The sequence below is a fragment of the Mytilus californianus genome, unplaced genomic scaffold (genome assembly GCF_021869535.1).
Source record: "Mytilus californianus isolate M0D057914Y unplaced genomic scaffold, xbMytCali1.0.p SCAF_14, whole genome shotgun sequence".
NCBI lineage: Eukaryota > Metazoa > Mollusca > Bivalvia > Mytilida > Mytilidae > Mytilus > Mytilus californianus.
In genome coordinates this window covers 13,110,148-13,130,949 of record NW_026262626.1, presented here as the reverse complement: position 1 = coordinate 13,130,949, position 20,802 = coordinate 13,110,148, and the positions used below count along the sequence as shown (strand labels likewise).

General features: G+C 32.8%; 1 long non-coding RNA gene across 2 annotated transcripts; it reads right to left on the bottom strand.

Annotated features, from left to right (window-relative positions):
• Positions 1-12,432: 12,432 nt before the first annotated feature.
• On the bottom strand, positions 12,433-19,886 carry LOC127724223 (uncharacterized). Of its 2 annotated transcripts, XR_007992401.1 has the most exons (4): positions 19,840-19,886; positions 18,363-18,490; positions 16,834-16,963; positions 15,812-15,894 (listed from the first exon to the last, which is right to left on the bottom strand). It is a non-coding gene; the product is annotated as an uncharacterized LOC127724223 (long non-coding RNA). The 2 variants fall into 2 exon arrangements; XR_007992400.1 differs by lacking the exons at positions 15,812-15,894; positions 16,834-16,963 and adding an exon at positions 12,433-12,562.
• Between the last annotated feature and the right edge of the window lie 916 nt (positions 19,887-20,802).

Genomic DNA, 20,802 nt, shown 5'->3' with positions numbered 1-20,802 from the left:
TCATTAGCAAAAACAACTACACTACAATGACTTTTTGTTACGTGATCATTAGCAAAAACAAACACAAGAATGGCATACATGATATATACATTTGCTTGATGTATTTTAAATACTGATTACATTTTGAAAGTGCGACGGTTTAATATGTCATGTTACCTAATAACGCATGCTTCCAAAGGAAGAAACTTACTGTTAACAAACTCATGTCTATGATCTTAACTCAATCGATGACCAACATTCAATCAATATTGTATCAAGGTATACACTCACTCACATCAAAATTGTAAAAGAAATGTGATTACGAATATGTTAGTGTTCAAATTGTTTAGAATTACTTGTGAAGCGATGACCTAGCTTCTTCTTTACGTAATTCCCTATATCTGTCTGTGTGTCTCTGCTCTGAACATGCCTTCCGAAAAGTAAAATCCTGTCAAATCACCTGGTTTTTAACTTTACAATAATATATTTAAAGATGAGAATATCGAGTTGTTAAATGGAAATTATACAAAAATGAGACGTTTTTAGATAATAAATAATACTGAAAATGTACCATTTTATCAAAGGATGGATTGGATCGGGGTTCTGTGTAATTACATTATCTGAATATCTATGTTTACTCTTGAGAAAAAGAGGGTTTTTTCCGACCCAAAATGCTTCACCGCAAACATTTTTTTTATATATAATATATAGAAATAATAAACAACATATTGGAAATTTATTAAAAACATTTGATGGTTTTATATCATTATCCACCCACCTTAAGTATTTCTAGTACTATTTCAGTATATGTACCGTTTGATCAGTATATGTACTGTTTGATCAGTATATGTACCGTTTGATCAGTATATGTACCATTTGATCAGTATATGTACCGTTTGATCAGTATGTGTACCGTTTGATCAGTATATGTACCGTTTGATCAGTATGTGTACCGTTTGATCAGTTTATGTACCGTTTGATCAGTATATGTACTGTTTGATCAGTTTATGTACCGTTTGATCAGTATATGTACCATTTGATCAGTATATGTACCGTTTGATCAGTATGTGTACCGTTTGATCAGTATATGTACCGTTTGATCAGTATGTGTACCGTTTGATCAGTATGTGTACCGTTTGATCATTATATGTACCGTTTGATCAGTATATGTACCGTTTGATCAGTTTATGTACCGTTTGATCAGTATATGTACTGTTTGATCAGTATATGTACTGTTTGATCAGTATATGTACCGTTTGATCAGTATATGTACCGTTTATTATTCAGTATATGTACCGTTTGATCAGTATATGTACCGTTTGATCAGTATATGTACTGTTTGATCAGTGTGTGTACTGTTTGATCAGTATATGTACTGTTTTGATAAGTATATGTACCGTTTGATCAGTATGTTTGATCAGTTTATGTACCGTTAGATCAGTATATGTACCGTTTGATCAGTATATGTACCGTTTGATCAGTATATGTACCGTTAGATCAGTATATGTACCGTTTGATCAGTATATGTACCGTTTGATCAGTATGTTTGATCAGTTTATGTACCGTTAGATCAGTATATGTACCGTTTGATCAGTATATGTACCGTTTGATCAGTATATGTACCGTTAGATCAGTATATGTACCGTTTGATCAGTATATGTACCGTTAGATCAGTATATGTACTGTTTGACCAGTATATGTACCGTTTGATCAGAATATGTACCGTTTGGTCAGTATATGTACTGTTTGATCAGTATATGTACCGTTTGTTATTTAGTATATGTACCGTTTGATCAGTATGTGTACCGTTTGATCAGTATATGTACTGTTTGATCAGTTTATGTACCGTTTGTTATTCAGAATACTTTAAGACAGGTATAGTCTCAGAGTGATTTAGAGCTTGACATGTCGTATACTCACATATTTCAGATTGTTGAAGGTTGTATGTTGACCTATAAGAGTCTTTTAGTTATTTGTGCCAATTGGATGCTGTCTGCTTCGTATTAAACTGAACTTGTACTGGGTTTATTATATTATTGTATTTACCGTTTTATTATTTACAACGTCTTTATTTAGACTCGGGAATTTAGGGCATTACCTATCGTAGAAATACATGTTTATTATTGAAAAATGTACAATTCCTCTATAAGATGCATGGCTTCTTGTGTCGAATGGTTAATGTTTATTAAATTTTAACTGACATCTCCTTATATTCTTGTTGAGTTGATTTTTTCCCAAAATACCAGACGTTTTTTTTTCTTTTTTTAAATTCAGTGTCATTAAAAGAATGTTTTTTTCTCAGAGTAAATCAATGATTTGTTTGCTATTATTTTCAAATATAATAGTAGCCCCTTATATTCATAACCCTTATATCAATCAATTACATAAATCTTATATCTGGTCCTAACATCCGTATACGTATAAAGCGGCAGGGACACCATACTTTTATTCGGAGACGCGGTTTTCTGAAAAAGAGCGGTTTATCGAATGTAAAGGCCGTGATATCTTCGGTGAATATCCATAACGACTGAAGAATATGTAAAGACATACCAGTAACTTACGACTGTTCTTCTCAACCCTAAAATCTTCACTGTGTTGTCGTTGTCTAGGCAACCTTCTGTAGTGGCTATTTGACACAATTTCGGGTAATTTGAGGACCAAGATCTCAGATTAAATCCCCCTTCTGTAAAAAGTTGACTCGATTCCCGATAAAACGATAGTAAGCTATCTTCGTCTGGAAAACTAGATAAAATGTTGTCGACATACAAACCATTCTTTATTAAATCTGTGTAACGGAAAGGATTCAGATTTAAATGCTTCATAATTGTGGCATTTAAAATGAACGGAGAGCAGGTGGTACCAAATAAAAATACACTAAAACGGTATGTAGAGAGTTGGCTGGTCGGGTCGTTTGGATTCTCAAACCAAAAAAATTGTGTGACATCTCTGTCATCCTCATGTAACTCAACTTGTAAAAAAGCTTTCTCTATGTCCGTAGTAACTGCATATTTGTTCATCCTAAATCTGGCAAGTATTCCAGTTAAGTTGTTCATCTCTGGTGAAATAGTTCTAAGGCAGTCATTCAGGCTTGGCTTATTGGTAGATTCCCGACAACTACAGTCATAAACTATTCTGATTGGTGTTGTAGCTGAGTCTTTTTTCACGCTATGGTGAGGTATGTAGTGCACTCTGTGGTCTGGACATTTATTTTCACCAACTTTTTCTATAAATCCAAGTTTTTCTTGATCCGCGATTATATGTCCATATAGTTTCAGTGTTTCTGGTTCCATGCTAAGTCTACTGATCATGCTAAGTGTTCTGTTCTTTGTTACGTAAAAATTACTGGTAGCTCAGGAAAATCCTCTTTCCATGGTAATTTAGCTATATAATGATTGTCCTGATATGTTATACTTGACTCGTATGTCTCGTTGTAGTTTTTGTCCTTTTGTGTCGATTCATCAGACGTTACTCCCATAGTTTCCAACTTCCAAAATCGCTCCAGATCTACCTATTCCTAATTGTGCTGTACTAGTACATTCTGCATAGTTGCTGACACTGCGGTTCCTCTATCAATTGGCATTGGTCCAGACAATAAATATCCTAGTTTTGACTTAACAGCAGTGGGACCGCCTCCACGTATTAACTTGTTTTCGACGATGTCCCAGTAATAATCTGCTCCTATTAACAGAGCTATTTCAAAATTTTCTTCCTCACTCACAGGATGGGCTAATTTTATACCTTCTAAATATGGCAACTTTAACGCTTCGTAATGGATACGATTTGATAGTGGTGCGGCGATTGTTGGTACTACTAGAACTTCCATTGATGTTTTACCTCCGTATATAGTCTCCAAGTTAACAACTGCTTTTTCTTTTCTAGGTTCCTTATATTACGGTCAGCATCTCCAAAGGCAGCTAGACTGAATGTAGTTAGTCCACAGGGTTTTAGCTGTAACTTCCGTGCTAGCTCCTTGGTGATAAACGATTTCTGTGACACTTCATCTTATAGAATATTTGTTAAAATAGAACTATTACCTGCTGTAACTGGTGATACGGCTGTCTTCAAAAGTACGTCTGTTCTCTGTTGCACGGTATTTTCATACGAGGTGTACAATGTTGCTGTTTGTGTTTCTACTTCACCATTGATAGTATTAACGGCTGCGCTTGTTTGTCGGGTTGTTTGGTTCTCTGTCCGTTGTTTGCTATCACATAGGCTTGTGTGGTGCTTCCTATTGCATTTACGACAAGAATATTTAGATGTACATTCTGAAACTTTGTGGCTTCCAAAGCAGTTAAAACAAAGTTTCTTTCTGTTTTATAAAGGCATAGCGCTTTTTAATTGTAGCTACCTTTGTGCAATCTGATGCAAAATGTGGTTCTTGGCAATAAACACATGATTTTACCTCATTTGTTTTGTTCTTATTCCTCTGTTTTGTTGTATATTAGTGTTGTACCTTGATATTGCTTTAGGATGGAATGATGCGGTAGGTGGCAAAGTGTCGGACATTTTGAAATTTCCTGCTTCCTGTACATATGCTTCTTTGCCAATGGCTTCTCTCAATGATCTAATATCCCAACTATTATTACAATGTTCCCGAGTTAGACTTTTACGCATTTCAGTGGGAAGTTTACCAAATATAATCGGTACAAGTAGTGACCCAAAGGTATCTTGAGATTGTCTCATTGACTCTAATCCCCGTATACTGGTTTCCATTTTATCGTAAAAGTATTTAATGTTTGTTGGTGAGAGTGACGGGCTGGGCCGTTCCAATAAGTTTTGCATGTATGCGTTGATAATGTGGTGTTTTTGAGCAAAAGCTCCTTTAATAGATGAATTGCTTGTTCATAGTTGGCGCTAGTGAGAGCTAGTCCTAAAATGCATTGCTCAGCTTCCTGAACGATTTGGGATTTTAAGTAGCTGAATTTCTGTACATTCGTGAGAGACGGATTTGTGTGTACTGTTGTTTGGAAAGAATCCCAGAAGGTTTGCCATGCTAAGATATCCCTGGAAAATGTCGGTAATTCAAGTTTAGGTAGCCTGTGATAAAAGTTTGACGGGATTACGGGAATATGTTGTGACGGGTTTGTTTCTAAATCTTCATAAGTTTGATTACAATTCTGATTGAGTATAGTATTAGTAGTGTGATGCGATGAAGAATGTACATAATCACTCACCATTTGTTGTGGTACACTTGCCTTTGAGTCTATCCTTAAATTTGCGAATGGTGATTTCCATCTGAAAAGTGTAGTCATCCGTATCTAATATCTCTTGTTCCATTTCTCCGACTTCCGTAATGTCAATAATCTTGTTGTCCAAATCCTGTAAAACGTCCCTTTTCTTCTCGAGTGTTTCAACTGTTGCACATAGTTCCTGGTTAGAAATGTCATTTTCGGCAATTGTTTCATCTGTTCTATTTATAAGTCTGGTTACGGCGCTTCTAACAGGTCGAACAACGGATGTTTTTAAACCCTGCTGACTGCCATTGGCGATTGCCAAATAAATTGATCACCAGATATAACAAAATGGATCTTTATATTAATTTAATACCAAACAGAAAAATAACCTTGCAGAAAAGATGGTATTCCACAAACATGAGGTGCATGAATTTGTACACCATATCCGGATTTCGACAATATATATATATTGACAATATTAATAGAATCGTCGCTTTTCCAAAGTATTCACGCTAAGTTGGAATTTCACGTGCTATTTCACAAGGTTCGCATTGTAGTTATACATGTACAATATAGTTAACAATTGTGATGACAAATTTCTCAAACTGTTGTAGAACGTTCTAGTTGAAATATAAATCTGTGATTTTTCTATATTCATAACTTCGACGAAGCAAAGCAAGTTAGCCATGTTAAATATGGGGTGGTGTTCTCAAAGGTATTCTAAGATTCGTCATAAGACACATCTTAGACCAATTTTAGGATGGAATTTATAATCACATGTATAGAATTAAATGCATGATTTCAAATGTTATTATAAAATTATATCAAAGGATTGTATTTAAACTGGAAAACAATTTGTTTTGAAATGATAATTGAATGTGTAGTGCCATCGTGTCGTGAAACACGAAGTTCAATGGGTAAAATCACGCACAAATTCTTTATATACAAGTTAATAACCGATGATGCGTTTCATTTCATGTTCATCTACACGTAAAATAATATGCAGAAAGCAAAATTTAAACAATGTTATGTTAGGATGAAGATATGATGATCTTAAGACACCTTTTTAGGTGTTCTAAAGTTTGGACGAAAAATGAGATATATCCTAATTAAGTTAAGAGAGTGTCGAGAACACGACTAAGGACAAAGAAGTGTCATAAGATGGTCTTAGGACACGTCCCAATCCTAAGATAGCTTCGAGAACACCACACCTGGACTGATAAGCATAACACGATAACAAATCGTAGTATTAATTTATCGTAGAACATGTAGAAAAACCCGTCCGTTCGGAACAAATCTTAACTTTGTACCTTTATGCATACATACCGTCCCTGAATTTAAATCAGATCTGTTCTGGAGGTTTTTGTCTTATTTTCAAAATACATATTTTAAATTGTGGCTATCTTTAGTTCCGTATCCTTCTTCCTGTATAAACCAACGATCGACAAGTGACTGTACATTTTTGTGAAATAAATATTTAAATGTTTTAAAATGTCAATAATTATTGACAAGTAGTACAAACTTACATTCTTTATGTTATACCGATGAAAAATATCTCAATACATTGTTACTTCCTCAAATCTTCGTTGGAATTAAATATCAATCTGTACACCATAAATGTATTTCATAAACAACTGGTAGTAAAATTGACTACACGTATGAGTTTAGTGATGTATAGTATATCACTGTCGGACTCAAGATACAAAAAAATGTACAAAAGATATATATTATAACAGATAATTTTTAAATATTAAGTTCTAAATTACCTTCTGCGCGTATACTGCTCAGCAGTAAAGCGGTGCGTGAACCTGCATAACGTGTAATTACAGTTGTTATGTCCGAAAGGAAATCGCTCGAATACCTGAAAATGTCACCTCACAGTACCTCTGGCAATAAATCTTTTAGCCATGCTGATGGTCAAGTTAGGGAATTAAATAAAAGTATTATATAAAGGCTGGGACATACAAATATTTTATATTGTATAATAGTCTCAGAAACAAAAGTTATGACCAAATTATATTATTCGAAACAATTTTACACGGAACACCGCTAGTTAATTATGGCTTTAAACTATATGAAAGAATTCATAAAAGAAATTGCTCTAAATTAATTCCCTTTACTTGTTTCATAAAGTTAGTTAAAAAAAAATGAAAAATGACAGATAATAGTTATTGAAAAAATTAGGAAGAATGTAGAGAATTGATATTTTGAATTTGAAATTGATGGTGATATTTTATCTAGGAGAATAAAACGTTTATATTTATGAGTTTGTGCTGTTTTATACAAAATGAACAGGATATCATTTTTTTCATTTTTGTGCGGAGTTTCCCTTTAACTTTTTAGACTTTTATTGCTGTATTTTTGGGGTTTTCTTGTGCTGTCATGATACTATATTAAAATTCATTATTATACAACGAATGAATAATATTCTCTAAAATGGCATTATAATATCTCTTTTCGGTATAGATGTACTGTTTTTGGCGCTAAAATGTCCGACTGTTTTTTGCTAAATGTCCTATCTATGCGCTAAAATATTCTCCGCCGTTAATAGTGATACACTTTTGGTGATTGAATTGAATATGAATACACATCTAAACATTATTCAGTGTAAAATGAGTTAAAATCATCACACGGTTTTGTTTTAACACATGAAACTACGAGCAGGAATATGTACAGAATGTTTTAACACATGAAACTACGAACAGGAATATGTACAGAATGTTTTAACAAAGAAAATACATACACGTATAGAAAACATATTGAATTGTGCAAGCACAGTACAAAATTTAATAATCTTGACAAATTGAAATATGCATTATACAGAAACAATTTTGCGCGTAAAAACTTAACATTTATTATACCAATTATGGAATATGCATATGTGTTTTGGGATAGTTGTACGCAACAAGATTCTAATAATTTAGAACATGTTAAGTTAGAAGCAGGAGGAATAGTAACTGGATTGCCCTAGTATATCAGTCGTGAAGCTACATATTTCGAAACTGGCCGGAACTTGCTAGTAGACAGAAGAAAGTCAATAAAACTCAATGTGTTATATTCTTTACATAACGAGACTGCCCTTGATTATCTCTGCTCCCACTTATTGGTCAAATTCAAGTTATGATTTACGAAATAGTAACAACTATGTAGTACCCGCGTCATATACTAGATATAACCAGAACATCTTTTTCCCCGTCTACTACAATTAAATGGAAGTCTAAACCCTGACATATAAACTTCCTGAAATATAAAAACAGCCACCCTTTTACTTTAGTTGTGGTGTTAGAAAACTTAATATCATTCATGGTTCAGAAATATGCGAAGTTCTTTTAATGCAGACCTCCACCGTGTTAATATTAAACTAAATCCCGACCCGCATGCAGCAGCAGCCATGCTGTTGACATGGTTGAGGATTGTATTCATGATTTTTTCGAGTGCCCATTTCACAATGAAGCAAGAGAAATATTGTTTTTTTGATTTTAAAAAGATATGCTATACCAATTGAGCTTCTATTGGCTGTTCACGGTTGCACAAAGATTCAGAACTTCACATATAATTAAAATTCTGAATCCCTACTAACTCACACTTCACGCCAGATCATATTACAACAATATTATATTGCATTTTCGTTTTTGTTTATAGTTTGTATTACATGCATAGCAGCATTCCTATTTTGTTTTTCGTCATTATCTTATGTATTTTGTGTTTGTATTTGTATAAGGAGAGGTGTTATAACTTGTGTTCAATCCCATTTGCTACTTTTGGAAATGAAATGTGTTTAAACAAAAACAAAACAAAAATAAAGTAAACGGAAATAAGTCACTCAAAAAAACAACTCACGAAAAAAATTAACAAACTTGTACATTTGGTACATGTACGTGTATATGTAAGAACAACAGTCACATATATCACTTGTCCATGTCAATGTTAAGTTTTTGAAAACAATACAACAGAGACTATAAGACATTTGCGGAAACTGTCATACACCTACGATTAGGATTACAATTACACTTACAGGTAGCATTTAAATCTCGGGTTGTCTCAAAGTGTAAATATAAAACGTCGTTACAAAACAAAGTGTAACTCCTATGAAGTTCTTCTATAGTTGAACAACGGGGTTTAAAAAAAAATGCATGAAGTAATGTGTATGGATTAATTATTATACATAGTGTTATCAAGGTTGGACATGATGCAAATGTACGGAGTATGATAGAACGGTAAAACATCATTTAATGAATTTTACACGAGACGTGAAAAAAAAAAATAACAATTGCCGTTGGCTAGGTTGGGATAATTAGAAATGGTTAAGAAAGGGCGATCAACTAAGAAGCACGTTGACAATATTTAATGTTTATGCATAGACATACATTTTCCTTTTTTTAAAGAGAATGGGGGGATCAGCGGGAGGGTGTTTGAGAAATTTTTATTCTTCATGGCATTGTACTTGCCATTCGGTATATTATTATTATCTTTTATTTTTTTATGAATTAGGCAAACACTTTTGTCCTCGTTTTTGGTATAAAAAAAAATATACGAAATAAACATAACACCGTTATCAATGAATATCTTTGTGTCGAATATATAATTCAAACTATTCGTCAGACTTTGTTGAAATGTGAAATAGGTGTACTCAAAAAGTTGGAATTTTAATATCTATCTTTTCAAATTAAGCAAGACCAATACCGGATCTGGACCTGCGTCGCTGCATGTAATTGATTGAGGTTGAATTATACTAATTCAGAAGCAAACATGATCATTGAATTTCCTTTCCATCAAGCCATGAAAACCTTGCGAAAATTTTCCTTGTGGAATGAGTTTTGTAAAATGTCAAACTATCGCAAAACAGGAAGTGGCTATACGGCAGATGTAGAAATTACTTACACGCTGCAATTCATAATTACTAATTATAACGAAATATAAAATGATTCCCTTCAATAAAAGCCAAGAAAACTTTGAGGAAAGTTTTCTACCCAAGGTCTTTTTGAGAGATAAACAGACAGACGGACGGACAGAGTCGAGCGGTGTCTAAACCTGCTTTCGCCTTCAGCGACACAGGAACAAAATGACTATGTGCAATTTTTATAGAGATCTTGTGAATCATTTGAGCATGGACGGTTTTTTTTTCACGATGTAGATAATTCTCTCCCATGAACATGGGTGGGTCTGGTCTGCTCGAAACATGATTCGAGACCGGTACAACCTTCTTGAAATTGCACTATAGAGTGCACTTATCAGACGGTGTTCATTTCAAAACAAAGTTTATCCTCAAAAGTATTTCTTTGATTAAAAGGAATAAAAGAGGCAAAGGTTTATCAGGCTAGAAAAAGTTGTTAAAAAAAATTCATACACTATTTATGTCGGCTAGGGAGCATTTGCGGTTACAAAAATGTAATCGTGAAAACAAAGGACATTGATACAAATGTATTTCAAAAGCACTGCGCTTCGATGGGTTTAATAATTATATTGTGTAACTTATTTATCGCATTTTCCCGTAATTTTCAAGTGCACCTTTTGTAGAGTACTCTCTGAAGGAAATTTTTGCTGATTTTTCTAAACTAAAATAATGAAGACGAAATTTTGGAAACATAACATGAAGAGTAGTACCCTGTTTCCCCGGGAGAGCGTATGGTTTTCTGCTGTTTTTGGTGGGGGACAAAATATATCCAAACAGACATCCAGCATTGACACCTTATACAAGACAACTGATTGTTTTAAACCCCCAGAATATGTAGAGTAAGTGTAGAAAATTAAATAGACTTATTACACACTATAGAGTAAAGGTTGAACACGCCATCGGAGAATAAAAAAATATACAAAGTTATGGGGATTTTTTGGTGACATCCAATACAGCAATTCGAATCTTTTGTGACCATATGCGCTGCATTAGTTTGTCGCCGAAAAGTCATTTGGTTTTACTATGTATCTCTTTTATTTTCTTTCTAATTTTGAGATGACCCCTTGTTTTTCGTCAACTGTAATCGTAAGTCTATATGTAATCCTAAGTATAGACCTAGTTTCCGCAAATGTCTAATAATATTACTTCAATTTACTATTTTCTGTTCTTGTACTTCATCTAAATAAACTGCCTATACAGAATATATTACAGAAGAAATCAAAATATTTTCAAACGACGATTAGAATATGATAAAGTATCTATTTAAGGACATACAATCTTTTTTAGGCTTATGGCCACCAACTGGAATATCTGTGGTGTTTGTGATAACCTTCAGATTACCAAAAATTCTGTAGTATGGTGTTCCGAAATAACCTTCAGATTACCAAATATTTTGTAGTATGGTGTTCCGAATGTGACGAAGGACTTTGTGTACACAGGCAATTTTTTCCAACGTGATTTTAACATGGGAATCACGTGATATTCACGTTGTCCACACCACGTGAGTACAACGTGAAACGAGCAGAAACGTAATATTCACGTTGTGAGCACAACGTGAAATAAACGTTCGTCTCACGTGATATTCACGTTGTATATAAATCCACATAATATCAACGTGATAATACAACGTGATATTCACGTTTAATATAAAGCCACGTGATATAAACGTGATAATACAACAAGACTTTTATGTGAAGCAGCCACTAGGAAAAATGAAATATTGTCTTTGTTGCTCTCATTGACATATCATTTTTTGTTCTTGGTCATCTCTATTTGAAGATGTTTCTCTGGTTCTTTATGGTAAAAGTACTGTAAAAGTGAGTTATACATCAATAAATTGTCTTATATTGATTATCAGTTACCTCATAAGCATGTTTTATTAACCTGTTATCATCCTGAATATGTATGTAATATTTGTGGCTGGATGTTTAGCATCCATTAAAACTTATTTTATATATATATATAAATCCAAATCTTATTTAAACCATGAGACTGTTTCTACATGTTTGAAACCTTTCGAATCTTCCTGTTAGTATTTCTTTTTTTTGTTTGTTTGAAATTATTGCTTTATAATCGCGTTTGTTTGACAATTCATAAAAAATCTATAAGTATGAATACCAATGTCAAAGTCAGCTACATTTTAAATTTATACAATGTTTGAAAAGAAGTCGAATTCGAAATTGCACAACAAATAATGCAAAACCAAATGTATACCAAACAACAATTCAATACAGACTAGCTATTTTACAATGTTCATTCTACAAGAGTTGTGTCCCTTGCAGGTTTACCATGACAAATCTAAAAATAATCAGCTTATGATTAAAAAATTGTCCCTAACAGAGGCATATGTTACCAAATGTTAAAAAAAACAAAACACTTTCCACATTAAATTCAATTATATTTATATTTAAGAATATTCTAAACAGTTAACATTTGAAAAGTTACTGAAATAGTAACAAATAATATTTGATTGTTCCGTCTTCTAAATGCTCCACTCTTTTGAAAGTTTCTTCATCTGAAAGGATAAAAAAAAGAATTTTATTTACTGTTATAATATTATCTTATTTAAGCATACATAATGAAAGCATTATTTTACTTCTAACATGAGTGTTGCTTTTGCTTTGTAAACAACAATGTGATAAAATTCTCAATATATCTATAGTTTACAACCCTAGTAAACATTATAATTATATACATATGCACTTTCATGGATCTACAATCTGTCATTTCCTGTATCTTGGCATTGCACCAGGTCATGTTTTTCTCTGATTGTTTATGATGTCTTTACACTAAATCCATTGGATGTTGGATGTGTACTGATTGATAATTTATTCTTAGATGCATTTTTTTTTAAGTTGTTATTGGCTTTGAACTAGCTGTCAGTATCTGCACTCTCAGATTTGTACTAAGTGTCTGTTTGTTGTTGGGATGTACAAGTACCCATCCACGTCCACTCTGTGTTTTTGTTGTATGTATTTCTATTTGTATCCATCTGTTGAGTGCAGCCTTTTTCAACGGATTTTTTTAGTTCGTTCTAATGTTGTGCTGTTACACTGCTGTCCCAGATTAGGGGAGGGTTGAGATCCCTCCCAACATGTTTAACCCTGCCACATTCTGTATGTATGTGCCTGTCCCAAGTCAGGAGCCTGTAGCTAAATGGTTGTTTGTTTTTTTCGTTAATTTTTTTATACATTAATCAGGCCGTTAGTTTTCTCGTTTGAATTGTTTTACATTTGTGATTTATAGCTGACTATGCAGTATGGGCTTTAGTCATTGTTGAAGGCCGTACAGTGACCTATAGCTCTTAGTTTCTGTGGCATTTGGTTTCTTGTGGAGGGTTGTCTCATTGGCAATCATACCACATTTTTTTTATATGTATCATAACTAATGTGGTGATTTGCCTGTGTAAAATTGAAATGAAAACTAGACAAAGTGACTCCACTCTGAAGTAACTGTATTATAACAAAGTCAATGTAGGACTTTCTTTGAGATATTATTGTGTCTGGGAGACACAATTGATGCCCCCGCAGATGCAAAGTGTTATTTTAAAATAACTATAACATTTAAACGCTTACACCCAAAAAATGACAAAAGTTCAACTATCTCCCAAAAGAGCAAATATTAATAAAAATCAAAACCCTGACCACATGCACACTTTCAATGTATGTACAAACAGCCAGCAAAGTGAAAAATTCCTAGCATTCAAACTGTAGGAGGAGTTATCTGGAAACGCTCCTCTTATGAAAGTAAATACTCCAAAAATTGACAAAGTTCAACTATCTCCCAATAGAGCAAATATTAATAAAAATCAAAACCCTGACCACATGCACACCTTCAATATATGTACAAACAGACAGCAAACTGAAAACTTCCTAGGATTCAAACTGTAGGAGGAGTTATGCGGATTAACTATATACCCATAATGGGACGGACGGACAGGGGTAAAACAATATGCCCCCCCCAACTTTCAGTTGCGGGGGCATAAAAAAATCATGACTGAATGTACAGGGCCAAATAATCTCCATGGAAATGTGATGTGCCAATACTAATACAACTGAATACCAAATATCATTGGCCCATCACTAAAGGTTCCCCTTAAACTGACAAACATTTTTGGGGCCCTTTATAGATTGCTGTTCGGTGTGAGCCAAGGCTCTGTGTTAAAGACCATACTTTGACCTATAATGGTTTACTTTTACAAATTGTGACTTTGATGGAGATTTGTCTCATTGGCACTCATACCACTTCGCACATCTAATCACAAACTTATATGCTAAGTGACTTTAGTATTTCATTGTCCGTATCATTTCACGGTATGTATAAAACTTTTTTCTTTTTTTTTACATTTCTTTTGTTGTGTGATATCTAATAAATTTTGTATATATATATATATATAGGCAATCGCCAATGGCAGTCAGCAGGGTTTAAGAACATCAGTTGTTCGACCTGTTAGTCAAATGCGTTTTGTTAAAATATACTTTTTCACTTTTTTGGTCTTTTGGAAAATGTTGTTTGTGCTGTATTTAGACCCCTCTACCAAGAAATTTGTTTTGCATGCACACGTATAAAAATTGCGGTTTTTATCCAACACAATCATAGGTTTGAACGTCGTTTTCAATTTATACATGTTTATATATATATATATATTCATTATATCTCAATTTCCCTTAAAATGACCTAATCACAAACTTATACATTGTTGAAACAGCACCCCTAGATCTAGCTTTTTCAAGGCAAGACAAAAATAATGAAAAAGAGAAGACAAAATTTTGTTCTTTATGTTTCTTAATTTTTCAATGTCTGTGTTGTTTTTACTGGTACTGTCTTGTCTATCCTTTTCATTAAAAATTTGCAAATTTCAAAACTTCACATTAGGTCAAGATTTATTGATTAATGGTTGAAAATTTACATTACTGATGCTTGATGAATATGGTGATATCTAAGTGTTAGATTAAGAGTCAATAACCAATCTGCTAGTTGCCTGATGCCTAATGACTTAGTATAACTTGGCAAAGATATTTTTTTGGAATAACACGATAGGTTTCACATGTGGAGCAGGATTAGCTAACCCTTCTGCATTATCTGAGATCACCAAGATTTTTAGTGCCGTTGTGGTGCTCAGTCTTTAGTTTTCTACATTGTGTATGCAGTTGCTTGTCTTTTAGTCATTTTTTATTTTGTTTTGAGTTTGAATATATCCCATTGGTATCTTCTACCCCTCTCGATTATTAAAATCTACTATTCAAATGTCATTTAATTGCATCAACATGATAATCCATGATGAAGGTTTCATATATTAATAAATAAAAAAAAACTTTAACCAAAGACTGAACTTTAAATATAGCGGACTATACATTATGGATTTTTCTCATTGTTAAAGGCTCTATGGTTGCCCATTATTGCTTACATCCACTTTCTTTGAACTTTGGTGGATAGTTGTCTCATTGGCAATAGCATACCTCATCTCCTCATTTTAATATTTCTATTATCACCAGTTTAATTCGCCCTTTCAGAATCTAAATAAATGCATTCTGTTCTGGTTAATATTTTCGAAAGCGTACACCAAAACGTTGTGATTGGTTTAAAAAGTTCTAAACAATAGAAATTCAACCAATGAGGTAATGTTATTTTCATTTTGGTGTACGAACAATTAGATTACCCATAATCCTTTAGATTCTGGAAAAAGGCGAATTATTTCTTAATTATTCTTCCTTTGTCTAATTTGTACAATATACAAATAAGATATTAATGTATTTACTATCATGTTCAGCTATCAACAAAAAAGGCTTCCTTTTAAAGTCTGACTTGAATAGTGAAGGTGTAGCCTAGATCTGTTTTACTATGAAGCTGTAAATTAAAAAAAAAATAACATCATTATGTCAATATGTGCTTAGGAACAGGATCAAACAAAGCAATAACGAGAAGAAAGGCATACATACATCTGGAAGTCTTAAAAGATTTTTTTTAGATCTCAATCCTTTGAGCCTTCTATTTAAATCTGGGTCAATGAATTAAGAAATACTCAAATAGTTCATAAAATGAAAATAAGCCAAGAAAATGTTTTACTAAGGGCTATCAAAAAGTATAGTATACAGTTTTTATAAACAAAATGAAATTCTAGATATTCCTCAAGGTTCTGAGCATCAGTTTCAGATTACTGTTCAATTTTTATGTCAAAATCTTTTAAGCTATTGTTGCTGTCAACATGGTCAAATCTACAATTACCGGACCCTCATAACTTTATATATTTTAATTTGAATGAGCTGTCAATAAGACAATATATGAATTACTGAAACTGTAATATTCAATTATTATAATATAATTGACAATATATTATTATCTACTTGAAAAGTAATGTTTGATGAGATTATAATCTTAATTTCAGGCATGCAAGTATAGAAATAACCTGCAGTATGAAGGATTTAATCAATATTTGGTTATGTTTTGTAACATCATTTTTGAACAATAAAGCCAAAAAATGTATACACATATTTGCTGTCTCCTGGCAGAAAGCTAGGGTAGATAGTTAAAATTATTGTATTTTTTATTTTTATTTTATCTAAATTATTAATTTACTATATACAACATGTTCTGAACTTAAATGGTGCTTTACCAAACAAATTTTGACTTTTACCAGTACTTTACAAAAAAAAAAAGCCAGAAAATACGCAAGTAAATCGAAAGGGAGACAAAAAAAAAAGAACTTTATCATATTCTGACCTAAACATCAAATTTTATTTTAGTATACTTGAATAGGAAACATTTCTTGTTTTACTATTAAATTACCTTCAGCTTAATAACTTGATTACAACCAAAATACTACAAACTTCTGTAGCCAAATGTGATTCTCTGAAGCACTGCTAAAGTATCATGTACTTTATCCATCTTATATATTTGCCACAAATTCAGATTTTTTCTGGAAAAATAAATATTCAAATAAATGTACATGAACATGAACTTTAGTCCACATATTATGCCTCCTTCTACTGACTGACAAACAAATGGCACATAATCATCTTTAGTAATGTTAATAATATGAACAGTATATACATGTAACATGTTATCATTAAAGATTAACATCATTGCATAGGGATTTTATGCTGAGTGACTTAAATATTTCTTTGTGTGTATGTATAAATCTTTCTTTATTTCTTTCTTTATTTTACATTCCTTTTGTTGTGTGATATTTAATTAATTTTTTATATATATATTTATTATATCTCGATTATATGGGGCCAACTTGGACGAGTATTCTAAGTAGTCGAACTTCTGTATCACCAGCCAGCAGCCAGTCAACACTAAGGTTGTGAGTTCAAATCCTGCACGTGGCAAGTGAACTTAACTCCAATCTTAATGGACTAGGATTGTCAGTTTTCCTACCAAAGGTCATGGTTCTCTCCAGCTTCCTCCATCAATAAAAACTGGATGCCACAAAATAGCACCATAGTGTTAAAAGTGGCGCTAAACATCAATCATTCAATATCTCAATTATGAGAAAATAAAGACATCAATGAATCAATAAATGTCCATTAGTTTTGTTTTTTTTTATTATTAGCATTAACAGTAGTTTTTTTGGTATAATGATTCCAATTATGCAATCTAATTGTACCACACAGTGTGTTAAAAATTTAATAAACAGCTGCGATTGGACTGCACGATTACAAGCCCTCCAAATTCATATCAAATTTGTTTAAAGTATAAAATGAAATGTTGTAGAATCAGACATGATTTTATAAGTCATTTTTTATTTTTATTTTTTTAAAGGTAACAATGACAAATGAATGAGTTGCATCTGATGTCATGCCAAGTAGTCATATTATATTGGGGTGGTTGTAATTTCCTTAGAATTTCTTTAGAAAGATACTTCATTAAGTAAAATAAATTTTTATATTACGGGTGGTTGGTGTAAAAAAAGACCCTGTTAGATAATTCCTGAATAGCTCCAAGATATATCTATTTCATGTTGTTTAGTCACTTCTTAGGTACATTTGTATATGTACCGTATATATAGTTAGTTTTTTTAGTTACACATTTAAATGATTATTCGATTCTTATCACCTTTTACATTTGACTTATCAATTTTTGTATGCATTACATAACGTCCTTCAGTTGTCCAGTGGCAAATATTTAATGCTAACATTCAGAACATTTTGTTCTGCAAAGTTACTTAAATATCATATGTAGCATTAATGTACAACAAATTAAATCTATTCTTCCTCTGCACATATGTTGCAAGCCAAAAGGCATGTTGTTCTTTTTAAAGCACACTGTTTTATTAAATGCATTACATTTCATAGAATGGAAATAGTGCATACATATCTGTTGGAACTTTGCTGAATTGTCCTGGTAACGTTGAACTGGACATCTCTCCCTGTCATTTTCTTTCTCATGTCTGGAATTTTCAAACAGATCCTCCATACTTCGTTCATGCCCTGCTTATTATCTGTCATATAGAAAAAAGAAATGCATAAATTTTAAGTATTTTTTTTACACATACAGTTATTGTCATAGTCTGTCAAACTTTAAATTGGAAAAATTACAGTGAACTACCAAAATTGTGTGGTAAATATTAATAAGTGGAACAATGAAAGGTAATTGCCTGATAATTAACTCAAGTGTCATTCTATGATCATGAACAATCTTGACATATATTTAACTGGTGAAATAAAATGAGTTATGTGGTGTATGTCTATGAGACATGTGAGTGATGTGTAGTTTATATACCACTCCAGAAAAATAAGTGTAAGTGATCAATACATGTAGGTCCTCAGTACCTGCAGCTGAATGTTAAAAAGCCCCTATTTATTTATTGAAGTCTTGTAAAAATCAAAACCCACATATATTTTTATGTCTAAGGATGTTCGTTCCTCATGTTTTTGAGTTTTTGCCAGATATTCAGAATCCTCTGGCTTTATCCATGATATTCTGACATTAAAAAAATCCCAATAATCTCTACTTTTCTTTTCATAATTTTATTTTGAATAGATATATAAATATAAAATAATTTATCTATAAATATGAACTTTAGTTCTCTTTCATACTGGTGAAGTAAATCAGAGACATTATATATGATGTCTCTGAGTCAGTCTGAGTAAAATTGAGAATGGAAATAGGGAATATGTCAAAGAGACAACAACCCAACAAAGAGCAGATAACAGCCGAAGGCCTTCAATGGGTCTTTAACGAAGCCAGAAAATCCCGCACCCGAGGTGGGCCTCAGCTGGCCCCTCCATAATAATGTGTACTAATTGAGTAATTCAGTGAAAATAAACGTCACACTTAACTCCAAAACATATAAATGAACTAAAATTTAAAAACATACAAGACTAACAAAGGTAAGAGGCTCCTGACTTCGGAGAGGCAAAAAAATGCGGTGGGGTTAAACATGTTTTGTGAGATCTCACCCCTCCCCCTATACCTCTAGCCAATTTAGAATAAAGAAACACACAGCATTACGCACAGTAAAATTCAGTTTAAAACTTAAAAAAAGATATTTATTTTTTACAGAGATTAAATTATTATTAAAATATATATTAACTCATAAAAATCATATGGCCCAGGCATGTATAAATGTTGTCAGGACAGTAAAATTTTAATGAAAAAGGACTCACAAGTCACAAACCATAGGCCCTAAATGATTTAAATTTAAAGGAATTTAAAAGTTTATGACGGGTTTTTCCAATTTTCAGGCAGTCAAGTGTTTCATGAAGACTGTATTTGTTCAGGGAATGGTACGTTTTAATTAACTATTGTACACATACCTTCATAACGGGGTTGTTAAATAAAATATACCTGTTATATCTTCAAGAGTATCTGCATTACTTTCCATTGCCACTACTGTGTGGTGTCAAAATTGGTGTCGTCCAAATGTGTCGTCTGAGACGCTCGTTTCTGTGAACCGTACGGGATAATTCTCTGAGAGACGAAGCACATCAGTTCTCATTTAAACTGAATTTACCGATTGTATTTCATGTTTAAATATTCAAATAATTAATTAAATTAAATATTTAAATTATATCAAGCTACCAGCTGGATAACAAAACAATGTTAATAAATTGATTCCGCTTCTGGGTTACACACCGATTCCGAAATTTTTCAAGGTGTGCGGTATTTCCCGCGGTTATTTTTGGCAAGCAATCTCCTTGTCAATGTGATAACAGTCCATATGAAACTGACAGACTGAGAGTCTGTGTACTGTACAATGACGGAACTGTAGAAGTAAAAAAAAAGTTCTGTCTCGGGTCTACTGTACTGTTTACTTGTGACTTTAAAAATATGCAGTGCAGGTAAGTTCGATACAGTTTTTTTTTCTGATTTTTTTTTACCCTACGGCTACACTAAAGTTTAGTTAAAACATATATTTTATTTAAATAACCTTAACACAAATTCGATAAGACACAAGTCAAACCGATTTATGAACTCTTTTTCCATATTCAGTGGTGGATCCATAAATGACATAAATTTTAATAAAAGGGGGTGGGGGATGGCATTGATTGTCTAAGGTAAATCCCACAATTAAGGGGGGGCATTGACTGCCTAAGGTTAAGCCAACAAAAGGGGGCATTGACTGCCTAAGGTTAAGCCCACAAAAGGGGGGTGGGGCTGCGCATTAAATCTGTCTCTGATATTAGTACAGGTGAACATTAGGGGAATGACACGCTTTTGGGTTGTGGGATATCGAGGTTAAAAAAAAGGGATTTTTCATATTGGGGTGAAAAAGTGGGGATGTGGGATTTAGTTGGATTCTTCAATCTT